Below are 14,085 nucleotides of genomic sequence, written 5' to 3'. Positions count from 1 at the left end.
AAGTGTCTTAAAGGTTTATATCAATACATTTTAATTACATAATGTCATCGTGATGAATTTACACCAGTACATTTGCCAATTTTTTGTTATGTAAGATGTCATTTAATCGTGGAATCAAAAATGCCTTTCTCATACTAAGATATATAGTCTTTCAAGACAAGATAAACACCAGATTTCCACTTGTATTTGTTTTATTTATCATGCTCACCGGATAGGATGCCTATGGATTGTGCATAGAGTAATTTATATTTTGCTGATGCCAAAGTCTAGAAACAGTATTGAATATGAAGTGAAAGCACATTTGTTTTTTGTTTGTTTGTTTATTTATTTTTGAGAGACAGAGGGAGATAGAGCACAAGCAAACGAGGGGCAGAGAAAGAGGGAGACACAGAATCTGATGCAGGTTCCAGGCTCTGAGCTGTCAACACAGAGCCCAACGTGGGGCTGGAACTCACGGACCGCGAGATCATGACCTGAGCAGAAGTCAGATGCTTAACCGACTGAGCCACCCAGGCGTCCCAGTAAAAGCCTGTTTGTAAGGCCATATTTAAACAGAGAAATAGGTAACAGAAAGTAGCCACCACTTTAGGTAGACTTTTCCATTCTCTTAATGTCTAACTTGTAACGAAATCTTCTGAGAGGGTCAGTATCCAATTAAACTCTTGTACTAAACGTTGAATACAGAAGCAATTGCTTCTTTACAGAAAATATGGCTTCTGGAAACTTCTAAAATGCATGTCATCTTTTGAGTATAAAAAAGCACATTTGTTATCCTAGTTCAGAGATAATTGCTTGCCATTAGGTTGGTTGGGACGTAAATTTTACTCGTTTCTGTCAGCTAGTGTGTCAACTTCCTAAACTCCCATCTCCATCTGTCCTGCCAGTGACAAGCCGAGTATCATTCTGCCTTCCGCCAAAATGATAATGACTCATAAATGTAAATTTCATTGAAATCACACGTGTGGAAACATTTATTAACTTTTCTTTCTTTCTTCTTTTTTTTTTTTAAGGAATAGAGAAATCAGATGGGTTGATCTTGGCTCAACAACATTATATAAAAAAATCCCTTCCAAACGAATTCGCTTTCCTTGTTACAAGAGTGTAAACATATTATTGATTTTTTTCCTTTTTTTTCTTTTTGCAAGCATTATACATGCATTTGGCTGTCAGGGCTTTAGACCTAATAGTGTCATAGCAGAGATACTTACTATGCCTTCGTCTAGGTTGCAGGGGAGATATTGTGAGACCAGCCACCTGCAATGTGCCCTTATGTCAGGATTCTTGTCTCTAAGCTCAGAAACCACAATTTATCACTACAGACGGTGACTCTAGACAAATTCCTTTAATAAAAATGGCTTTTGTTTTCCATCTTACTACCGCTTTTGTTCTTTTCCAAGCAGTCACCAAGTCCTTGCTATTTGCCATGCTCTGTTTTAAGCTATTTATACATATTAGCTCCTTTTAATCCTTACAAGAACCCTTTGAGATAGATACCGTAATGATGCCCATTCTACAGATGAGAAAACCAAGGCAGAGAGAGGCCTCTCTCACACGCACACATAGCTGGTGAGAGGTGAAGCCAGGATTTGAACCCAACAGTCTGGTCGGGTGAAAGCTACCCTCTTATTCACGACACATCTTTTCACTTTTAGCATATTATCTTAGTCCTGAGAAAAGCCTAATCAAGCAGAGTGAGAAAACTGATGCGCAACAGGTGCAGACAATATCCTTAAGTGTATGCAACGAATGCAATTAAGTGGCAAAGCGATGCCTGGCTGATATCAAGGCGCATGCTCAGAACGCCCTCTGACATTCTAGGAAGCGCCGCCTCCTGGCCCGTTCCGGGCAAGGCATTGCCCTGCTGAAGGGGACAAGGTGAGATAACCTGCCAGTGCTGCTGTCCCCGCATTCCATCCTATGCCTGGCCAAATCCTGTCAGAGGGTTGCAGAACTGGCCAGAGCATGCTCACTGACTGCTGCGACACACCAGTTCTGGGGAAAGGAAGATGGAGAGGGAGGTGAGTGCCCAGGGAGAACCCCGCCCCCCACTTTTTTCGGTAGTAGGTACGTTTGGTATGATGCACATTCAACCTACTCATACAGCTCTAAAAAGAAAAAAGAAAAAAAAAAGAAAGAAAAAAGACAATGTAGTTTTCTTATAAAGATATGAGATCCTGGCACATTAGTCTTACATTTACCCTTGAGGATAAGAATTCTTGCTGATAAGAAGTGAGCTATAAAATATGGATACCATGTCTCAAGTATTTAAGGATAAAGCGATAAACATGCAGATGGGGCCATTAATGAACATTAATTGCTTTAAATTAGGTTTTATTGTGCAGTGGGTAAATTGGAAAGTACACATTTGCATTGGTAATAGAAAATTAATTTAACTGCTTCAGGAAGCAAAATATCACCTGATGTGCTAAAACCTGTTATTTGCGGTAGACTTAAAAGAAAACTTGAAGGGCACTGTATATTAAGAGAAAATAAAATGAAATAAAATAAAATAAAATAAAACAAAACCATAATGAACTATGCTGGAGGCACACACATATGTGAACACCTCCTTAGGTGTAAACCCTGGACGGCTACTGAGTGTGCCTAGGCCAAGAAAGGTCCAGATGGCAGCTGGCTTAATGTTATACGTTTACTGTACTGTGTCGCTAAGCCGTGGTGGTAATGTAATGGTGCACTGTAAATCTAGGAGTTATATGGGCCCTCAGCAGGCCTTTGGAGGCTTCCTCCTCCCTCCAGGGAGGACATGTCTTGAAATCTTTCAGAGCAGATTGTTACCAACCCATGTCTAATAAGTGCTCAGAGGGACAGTGTATGCCCCCTTCCTCCGTGGCCCATTTCTAGCCAGTGCCCATCCGGGTGGAGGAAGTCCTCTCTCATGCACCTCGTGGTCTCTCCAGCAGTGGTTTAACCTCTGTATTTTTATCTTATTTCTCAAGAGCTAGATATATGATTTGGTGGTTCTTCAACTTTCCTACACTTGGACATACTGTTCTTCTCTTTACCACTTAATTTTTTTTTTTTTTTTAAATATTCATCTCCTTGTTTTACCCTGGATCCTGCTCTGAAAGAAGTAGTATTTAAAAATGTTAAAATTTGGGGGCACCTGGGCGGCACAGTCTGTTGAGCGCCGACTTTGGCTCAGGTCATGATCTCACTGTTTGTGGGTTCCCCGCGACGGGCTCTGTGCTGACAGCTCAGAGCCTGGAGCCTGGTTCAGATTCTGTGTCTCCCTCTGTCTCTGCCCCTCCCCTTCTTGCACTCTGCCTCTCTCTCAGAAATAAATAAACATTAAGAAAATTTTTTTAACAAGTTAAAATTTCTCTGACAACTTTTCATCCTAAGGCAAAAGTAGCAGGAAATTGTCATCATAGTTGTTACGCTGACTTAGCCAGTGCTGCTGCTGTTCCTTAAGACAGGGGAGAAGGAGAGACAAGTGTCTGGGAGGAGGAACAGGGAACTGAGGTTTAAGTAGCAGAGAATACACTGATGCAGGGTTGAGGGGACAAAATGAAGCTAGAGAAGGATGCGTGGATGGTTCAGTTGGTTGAGCCTCTGACTCTTGATTTCAGCTCAGGTCAAGAGCCCGGGGTCATGAGATCAAGCCCCGCGTCTGGCTCTGAATTGAGCGTGGAGCCTGCTTGAGATTCTCCTTTTCTCTCCCTCTCTCTCTCTCTCTCTCTAATAAAATTTTTAAAAAATGAGGCTAGAGATTTCTTCTGACAGCCATCAAGTCATAGATTATTTTCAAAGCAGTGGGATTGAATGAGATAACCTAAGGAGTGGATGTGGAAAGTGGCATTAGATATAAAAAGAACAGAGCCTCGGGGCACTTCAGCATTCTGAGGTCTGAAAAGAGAGGGATGAACCAGTAAAGAAGATTCAGAAGAAGTGAAGCCAGAGATGAATAGAAAAATTAGGAGAATGTGGTGTCCTGGAAACCGAATAAAGAAATGCTTTAAGAAGATGGGAGTGGCCAGCTGTGTTTGATGCTGCTGGGAGGTCAAATGAGAGAAAGTCCTTGTTGACCTTGGCAAAGTCATTTTTAGTGGTGTAATAGGGACAAAGTCTGTTTGAGGTAGATTCAAGAGACAATGGCAGATGAAAAGCAGAGCTAGGTGAATGCAGACATCCTTTTCAGGGAGTTAAATATAAAAGGGAATAGAGAGCAGGATGGCAACGGAGGGGAATGTGAGTTCAAGAATAAGTGTTTTTAAGGTATGAGATCCAACAGCAAGAATGTATACTAGTGGGAATTATTCAGTAGCAGAGAGAAATGAAAATGCTAGAGAGAAAGGAAATGCCAGGGAGGGGATGATGTCTGGTACCCACAAGTCGAGTATTGATCCTGGATCTAGCTGGGAGTGTTCATCTATGGCCATTGGAGGGAAGCCAGATATATGAGCAAAGATGGAGGAGGTTTAGAGATTTGGCTCATTGAATAATATATCGAACCATTCTTTTTAGATATTTGAATCGAATTTGTCTCAGGTAATCAAATATTTTCTTAGTTCTTTGAATAATCCATTGGCCGTTGGCAGAGGGTCTCTTGTGCCAAATGGATAATGAGCAGTTAACAGAAATGGACTGTGTGTGGTGTTTATGCAGCCAAAGATCTGATAAGTGCTTTCTGCCGGGCATGGCTGTCCTCCCTGGGGGCCACCACTGATGCTCCTTGGCCATTCCTTCCTATATCTGGGACCAGACCCGCCAGTGCCACAAGAACTGACTATGAACTCTAACAGGGCTTTACTGAACACTTAGGGAAAATGAAGGCAATTTTAAGCCCCATATAAAACGAAATACAGCACAAGAAAGGAAACATAATTCCTTTTTGGATCACCTGTGAATAATACATAGTGATAATAAAGTAAATATTGACTATTTAACCATTTGGTGGGAAGTGTGTATAAGGGGTACAAGAGAGTAAAATCCTTACATTCCACACTATGGAGCCAACACGTAATATTTATGATGAAACAATAAATAGAAGTATAAAAATGTATTTAGAAATGTGGATATAAAGGATAGAGAAAAAAAAACTTGAAAGTGGCTACTGTTGGAGAGCAAATATTACAGAGGGAGCTAGTGGGACAAGGAGTGCTAATTTAACTGTAAGTTATGTAATATTCTAGGAGCTCCTGGGTGGCTCAGTCGGTTAAGCATTAGACTCTTGGTTTTGCCTCAGGTCACGATCTCACGGTTTGTGGGTCTGAGCCCTGCTTTGGGCTCCATACTGACAGCACTGAGCCTGGGTGGGATTCTCTCTCTCCCTCTCTCTCTGCCCCTCCCCTCTTCGCTCTCTAGCCCTCTGTCTCTCAAAATAAAGAAACATTTTTTTTAAGTTATGTAATACTCTAACTTTTTAAACTATTATTTTGTTTTTAGATGTCATTTTGATAAAAATATTTTAAGGCTGAATAAATTATAATGTGGCATTACGGGCTGAATTGTGCCTGTCCCAAAATTTATATGCTGCGTTTCTGGACCGCATTTCTCCTTTTGTGGAGACAGCTTCTTTGAAGAGGAATTAAATTAAAATGAGGTCATTAGGGTGGACCCTAATCCAATAAGCCTAGTATCCTTAGAAGCAGGGAAATTTGGACACAGACAGAGGCAACACCATGTGAGGACATAGGGCGAAGACACTGTCTACAGGCCAAGGAGAGAGCTCTCAGAAGAAACTAGCTCGGCTGACGTCTTTGTCTCACACTTCCAGCTTCCAGAACTGTGACAAAAGAGATTTCTGTCGTTTAAGCCATCCAGTCAGTGGTACTTTGTTACAGCAGCTGTAGGAAACTGATACACTTGGGACTCCTTTATGGCAGTTGTCCTATTGAGGACATGGACCCAGGGCACATCCTTGTGATTAAGTATAGATTCAGTGGAAGAGAATTGCCACTATCAATCCTCTTGGGGAGTCTGGGGGAATCCGGTGCCGGAAATGAGCAGTCCTTGAAATATATCAGGCCAGCATCTTCAAGCCTGTCTCTGCTTCATCTACGTTCTCTTCTGTGTGTGTTAATATCCCCTTTGCCTCTCTCTTATAAGGGCACTCATGGTTGCATTTAGGGCCTACTGGGATAATCCAGAATAACCTCCCCATCTCAAGAGCCTTAATTTAATCACGTTTGCAAGAACGCTTTTTCCAAACTTACAGTTCTCCGAATTAGGAACTGATATCTTTGGGTAACCATTACTCAGCCATCCACAGAAGGTAAACGGTATTTTATTGCTCAAAGCTAATAGAATCTTCCCTTTTGAAACTGCAAAATGATGTGTTTTGATGTTAGTTTCTGTCAGTCATTTGCTTCGTAGGCACTTGGTGGGTAATTTAATCTAGAAACTCATGTCCTTGATTTCAGGGCTATTTTATTGATTCTTTGAACTTTTTTCTCCAGTGTACTCCTGATCCTTGTCAAGAATTCCTACCTGTCAGTTGTGGAACCTCCTAGTTCTTCCACGTGAATTCTCTGGCTGCTTATGTTTTCTCTTGTGTTTTCTGGTCCTTGAACTTTTTGCTCCAGTTCCTGAGAGCTTTCAACTTAGATCCTTTAACCTTCCTAATGATATTTTACATTTCTCATATTAAGTAATATCTAATAATACTTTTCCTCACTTTTATAGCCTCCAATTCTTATTTCATGACCACAATATTTTCTCATCTCTGATGATTTTTGAAAAAAAATTTTAATGTTTCTTTATTTTTGATGGAGAGAAACAGAGAGCAAGTGGGAGAGGGGCAGAGAGAGAGGGAGACATAGAATCTGAAACAGGCTTCAGGCTCTGAGCTGTCAGCACAGCGCCCAATGCAGGGCTCAAACTCCTAAACCCCAAGATCATGACCTGAACCAAGGTGGGACCCTTAACTGACAGAGACACCCAGGCACCCTCTGGATTTTTTAATTAGTTTTTTTTTAAACTTATAGTTTCATCTCTTTTTCTTCCAAGGGCTTTAAAAAAATCTGTTTGTTTCTACCTATCTCGTTTTTTAAATGTTTATTTATTTTGAGAGAGAGAGAGTGCACACGCACGAATGAGGAGGGGCAGAGAGAGGGAGAGAGAATCCCAAGCTTAAACTCACAAACCATGAGATCATGATCTAAGCCAAAATCAAGAGCTAGATGCTTAACTGACTGAGCCATCCAGGTGCCCCGCCTCTCTCATTTATGTGGGAAGATTTCTTCAAATGTCTGAATGTTTGCTCAAAGTTAGTGGTGAGGTAATGAACACTTATAAGGTGATGACAAAGCTCTTTTGATGGGTGACCTCCAAGTGTCAGTTTCTATAAGTTTTTTGTTTTTTTGTTTTTCCTATAGGTGGTCCTTGCTCTTAGAGAGAAAGCCTCTTTTTTCTGGGATGTGTGAGCCAAGCTGCTAGTACTGTGCGAGCTGAATGGGTAAAGAAGCTGGCTTCTCACCATTCATGAGCAGTCTTTCACTTCGTTCTCCATGGCCCTCAGATGGACTCATTGTGCCTGAGTTCACATGCTCTGATTTAGTCTCAATAGAAACTCCACATTCCTTTATTAAGACGAGGAAGAGCCTTGGAAACATGGCCCCTCCAACTTCTGAGCCTTCTCGGGATCAGTAGGTGCTCACCTGCTCACTTCTGCTTTCTCCATTCCTCCCTTCCCTCCACCCCCAACAGACTTGATTTCAGCTCTGCTCTCAGAACTTGTGCTGATTTCCTTTTACTTGCTACTGTTTCCTTTTCTGTTCCCAAATGGAATATCCTTGTGAGTTTATGCCTTTTTTATCCCTTTACTGTTTTACTGTTTTTAAACATCATGTTTCAGGAGAAAGTAGAGATACATGCCTTGATTCAACTTACCATGTTTACGCTTCATCTGAAATAACAGTAAATTTAGCATCCAAGTAATCCATTCTAGCTTTAGCTGTGCTGGGCCCAGCCTTCTTCCAGTATAAGATGCAGAGAAATTCAGGCCTGCCTGCCTTTATCACAGGAGCTCAGTCTCTACTCTTGATGGTTGGGAAGCTACTACTTGGACAAGAATATAAAAAGCAAACAAAAACCAACACACACACAAACACACACCCCTAGTATAAGCTGTAATTTTAAGTATACATTTAATTATATAAATTAGATATCCCTGAATCTGAAGCTAAATCTCAATTTGAAAAAATCAAGAACTGTATTTTTTAAGAACTATTGTTTTCTAATTTTGAGAGGGAATTATTCTTTACTATTTTCTAAATATACACAAGTTCTCTCTCTTTCTAATATATATATATATGTATAACTATATATATATGTATATATATATGTATAACTATATATATATGTATAACTATATATATATATATATATATATATATATACACATTTATATAAATTCTAAAATATATATTGTCTATCTCATTCTAAAGAAAGAGTATTTTGGTTATTTTGTTGAATGTAGGGCTTCCTCAAGAATAAAATGGTAAAATAGGAAGGAGCTTTCTCATATTTGCAGAATGAAAGGTCCCACTTTTTATAAGAGAAAATACATATTTTTTTTTCCAATTCCAAAAATTTTTTTTTTCAAATTCCAAAAAACATTTTTTTTTCCAATTTCAAAAGCCATGTAAGATCAAGTCTCTCCTGGACCTCTAGTTACATAAAAGTGTTTAAAGAAACCATCATTCACCAGCAGGGAAGTGCAAATCAAAACCACAATGGTATATCAGCTCACATCTGTTAGAATGGTTGTCATCAAAAAGACAAGAGATAAATATTGGTGGAGGTGTAAATTGGTGAAGCCACTATGGACAGGAGTATGGTGGTTCCTCAAAAAATCAAAAATACAACTACCATATGACCCAGAAATCCCACTTCTAGGTATATATCCAAAGGAAATGAAAACAGGATTTCAAAGAGATATTAGCACTCCTAGGTTCTCTGCAGCATTATTAAAAGGCAAGATATTGAAACCACCTAAACATCTTTTGGTGGATGAACAGATAAAATTGTGGTATATATACAATGGAATATTACTCAACGTGAGAAAGAAGGAAATCCTGGCGTTTGCAACGGCATGGATGAACTTTGAGAACATTGTGCCAAGTGAAGTAAGCCAGACAGAGAAAGATCAACGTTGGCATGGTATCACTTATATTTATATGTGGAACTTAAAAAAAAAAAAAGTCAAACTCATGAAAACAGAGTAGAAACATGGTGGCCAGAGACTGGGAGATGGAAGAAATAGGGAGAGGTTGGTAAAGGGGTACAATCTTTTAGCTATAACAAATAGGGTCTGAGGATATAATGTGTATCATGGTGACTAGAGTTGACATCATTGTATTGTGTAATTAAAATTTGTTAAGAGAATAGGACTTAAATATTCTCAGTGAAAAAAAGAAAGAAAGAAAGAAAGAAAGAAAGAAAGAAAGAAAGAAAGAAAGAAAGAAAGAAAGAGAAAGAGGAAGGGAAGGAGGGAGGAAGGAAGGGAGGAAGGAAAGAAAACAAAGAGTGAGGCAGAGGAGATTATTATAAGGCTAAATGAAGATTGGAATCAGATTTGGAAATCCATCTGAAGCAACTTGAAGGACTAACCTCTCTGTTCAGTTTTCACTAATACCCCACATGATCTCTCCCTGTACTGTCACTTTTTTCTGTGTGCACTGTACCTTCTTTAGATTTTGATTATTAATCCACTGCACCCACCAGTGCAAATCCACCAGGAGCCAGCCTGGTTGTGTAGCTCTCTATCATTGCCCAGTTGCACAGAGAGCTGTGCTCTTGGCCACCATACAGGGCCAGTCAGCCTTCTAGATGAGTTACCCTGGTGTCTATTGCGAATCCCTGGTCCCGTCAGAGCCACCTGTGCAATGCAGAGGACCCAGGGCTGCCTCTTGGCCCAGAGCTCTGTATTAGTCTGCTTGGGCTGCTCGCTGTAGCAAAATACCACACACTGGCAACAAGCAGAGCTGCTTGAACCAGAAGCCAACTCTCAGGGCTGTAAACACCATCACTGACACACCCAGGGCAGTGTTCAACCCCATTACAGTTCCATTAAACAAATGTATTTTTGCTGAATTGAATGAAGTTGAATTGTCCAAGAAATGAATGCCTCATATCAATTATAGGTAGTACCGGGCTCCATAAATTTCCCTGACAAATTGCTTTATGATTCCCATTCCATCCCAGGAGACCCAGGTAACTATTATTTTTTAAAGTCCTCATTCCCAGGTTGTAGTTGTCTCCCTTAAAGGTTTTGAGGTCTAAGTCATAATTTTCTAAATTATTTATGATTGTGTTCTTCAGAAAAGACCAAGAAAAGTTGACAAGTCTTGTGAAGTCAAGATAAATGACACCTTGTGTTCTCTTTCATCTATAAGATCCATTACTCTGTCAAAGGAGTAATTTAGATGGCTGTGATTTGTTCCTCAGAAAGTTATTTTGATTTTTTCCAGCACCTTCTCCTTGGGTGTGGTGTTCAGCAGGTTCTGTTAGGTGGAAAATCTCTCTGAGTAAACTAGAAGTGGGACAACAGGCAAGGTCATAGTCAATAAAGAAAAGTTGACATTGTATTTGCCTTTTCTCAAATATTGCATGGCGATGCCTACAGCCAATCTCACAGGTAGGGCACGGGTCATCTCTTTGGGTGGTCGGGGAGGTTTTCAGATTAAAAGGAAAAGTTGTTTGCCACATCCCTGGGTCTTGGATTACAGTAAATAGAGGTGAAGCAGGAGAACATCTATGTTGTTGTTCCAAGAGTCCATTTTTGGATTAAAGCAGGTTATGTGGATTAGTTTGCATTTTGATAGGATATATTTTCTCTACCCAGAAAGACACAATAAAATGTAAGATAAGACGTTTCTTGGTACTTTAAAATTCAGTTAGGCACGTGTGTGTGTGTGTGTGTGTGTGTGTGTGTATGTGTGTGTACAGTTGACTCTTGAACAATGTGGGGGATAAGGGCACCAACACACCCTGTGCAGTCAAAAATCTGTGCATAACTTTTGATTCCCCCAAAACAACCACTAATGGCGTGCTGACTAGAAGCCTTACCAATTAAGGCAATTAGCATATATTTTGTATATAATGTGTATTATATGCTGTATTCTTACCGTTAGGTAAGCTGGAGAAAATGATTAAGAAGATTGTAAGGAAGAAAAGATACATTTACAGTACTGCAGTGTAATTATTGAAAAAATTCACCTACAAATGGACCCATGCAGTTCAAATCTGTGTTGCCCAAGGGTCAACTGTATATATATATATATATATATATATATATATATATATATATATATATATATATATAATGTATGTATGTATGTATATCACGCATTTTAGTTGTTCAAGAAAAATTAAAATGAGAAGGTTATGTGTCATTTTCATTCCCTGTGCTGTATTTCTTTTTAAAAGAGATTTATTTTCAGGATATTATTAGCAACTCCGTGCCCAGATCATTTTGCACTCAATTCTCTTATATATCTTATGACATTGTGTTGTAAATATTTGATTACATCTTTCTTCTCGAGAACTTGAGTCATGCTAGATTCACATAAATCTCGTTTCAAATTTAAGTGAATATTGTACTTGGTCAAAACACTTATTTATTTATTGTTTCATACTGAATTCTTTAAGGTGCAGAAATATTTTGAGGACTTGGGCCTATAATATTTGGTAATACCATTGTAATACATTATTGTAGCATTCTGACTAATACTTACAACCAGTTAAAAGCAAGATGGGCTCTCTGACCTCAAAAGCAACATGAAGAACTGACAATGATATAGAGTTCCTCTGATTTTGATTCCAATTTATCTCATTAACTGTCCATCTATTAATTACCACACTGTACATTTAATCGTTTATTTGTTTTTCTTAACAATTCAGCTATTTGTGCAACCCTCATAGCATTCAGAAGAGGAAACAAAGAAAGCAGAATTTCAAAGCTTTTGTTATCTATAAAACAATTTATTAAAATGTCAACCCTGAACTCACCCTGAGTGTGGGGATGATAGGAAAATTGCATCTGTTTCCTTGCATAGTCATAGAACAAAGAGGTCACTCCTGTAGGGACCAGAGGAGACAGGACAGTGGCTCTGTTTTCTTAATCACCACACCCTCCTCTGTCTGGCTGGCCTTTGCAAAGTTCGTCTATGCTTGTTAATTTAACTTCCACATGGGGATATAATCTGCAGATACCAACCTCTTTTCCTTATTAGGCTGTTGGATGGGACCAGGACTTGTCTTTGATGTCCTGAGCGTCTTAATAGTATCTACAGGATGCTAGCATCCAGGCATCTTTTTTTTTTTCAGTATATGAAATTTATTGTCAAATTGGTTTCCATACAACAACCAGTGCTCATCCCAAAAGGTGCCCTCCTCAATACCCATCACCCACCGTCCCCTCCCTCCCACCCCCCATCAACCCTCAGTTTGTTCTCAGTTTTTGAGTCTCTTATGCTTTGGCTCTCTCCCACTCTAACCTCTTTTTTTTTTTTCCTTCCCCTCCCCCATGGGTTTCTGTTAAGTTTCTCAGGATCCACATAAGAGTTAAAACATGTGGTATCTGTCTTTCTCTGTATGGCTTATTTCACTTAGCATCACACTCTCCAGTTCCATCCACGTTGCTACAAAGGGCCATATTTCGTTCTTTCTCATTGCCATGTAGTACTCCATTGTGTATATAAACCACAATTTCTTTATCCATTCATCAGTTGATGGACATTTAGGCTCTTTCCATAATTTGGCTATTGTTGAGAGTGCCGCTATAAACATTGGGGTACGAGTGCCCCTTAGCATCCAGCCATCTTAATGTAACAGTCAAAAGTTGAGGACGACCGAACTAGTTAATTCATTAGTTAATGATGAGACACATGAGCATCACTTTGAAAAGCTCTTAACGGGCTTGTTTAAAGCACACCACAGCATCCCTTCCTGCCTCACCCTGAAAGCGCTGACCATGGACTTCTCACTAACCCCCACACCAGCAGTTACACAGATTCTCAGTGTGAGAGGATTACACAGACACATTCGCACGTGCATGTTTGGATGCCTTTATTTGGGAGCTTTTTGTCCCCTCCCCCACCCCTCCCCCCCCCCACGCCCACCCACTCCATTGTTCAAGCCCCTGCCCACCCTCCACAATTGCTACAAGGCAGAGCCAAAGACACTTTACCCTTAGGCGCCTTGCTGCTTCCCAGTCTTTGTCAGTGCTTCCTTTTTGTTTTTCTATGAGGACTCACTTGAAATGCTGCTGTTCCCTAGCTTTCTGCCCCCACAGATGCCTTCTTTTAGGGAGGTCACCTGCTGGTTACTGTGGCAACAGCTGTAAGCAGCAGATCCTTCTTTGCCGTTTCTTGCTTTAAGATAGATATCGCACATTCATTCATCAAACATTTAAGGATCTGGTATGGGCTGAGATACAATAACGGGATCAAAAGTTCCAAGAAAACAGGTCCTGGCCTTGAGGGCATTAGAATCTTTGGGAGAATTGGAGCAAAATAAGAAAAGGTGTGCCCAAGACCCCAAAGTGCCATATTTCAAACCGAAATGTAGAGGTGAGAGAAGAATGGGGAAGGAATGCAAGGGGTTCGGAGGAAAGGGACCAGGTTCCGGGTTAGGAGGGAAGAGCCTCGGAGCCCATCCAACACAGTGCTCCAGGACAGGCTTGTCCTCTGGAGACGCCAGTGTTTATGGATGGGAAATTTGCTACGAAAGACCCCGCACCTATCCTAGCATCTCTTTCTGGGAGACAACTGACCCAAGCAGCCTACCACAGACTCCTTGGTTCCCCCCAGTGACTTCTGTGCTTCATGGTGGGAATCTTGCCACTTCACCGTGGCATGGCTTAGCAACCCCTTGCCCTAACCTAAAAGGTATCGTATTGCATTAGAAGCCCTGCGGTGTGATAAATGTAACCTGGCAATCCTCCCGTACATTTGTAAGCTATATGAGATGGCAGGACTCTGCTGAGAGGATAGGGAGAATGAGAATTAGAAGCCAGGCTGGGGTGGGGGCACATCAGGGTCTTCCTACCCGGAGATGAAGCAAGACACTTCAGTGCACTCCAGTCTGGGACAAAGGGGAGAGGACACTTCTATTACCTGA

This window comes from Panthera pardus, unplaced genomic scaffold (assembly GCF_024362965.1).
Source record: "Panthera pardus isolate Hobbes unplaced genomic scaffold, ASM2436296v1 HiC_scaffold_1, whole genome shotgun sequence".
NCBI lineage: Eukaryota > Metazoa > Chordata > Mammalia > Carnivora > Felidae > Panthera > Panthera pardus.
This window is presented reverse-complemented; position numbering follows the sequence as displayed.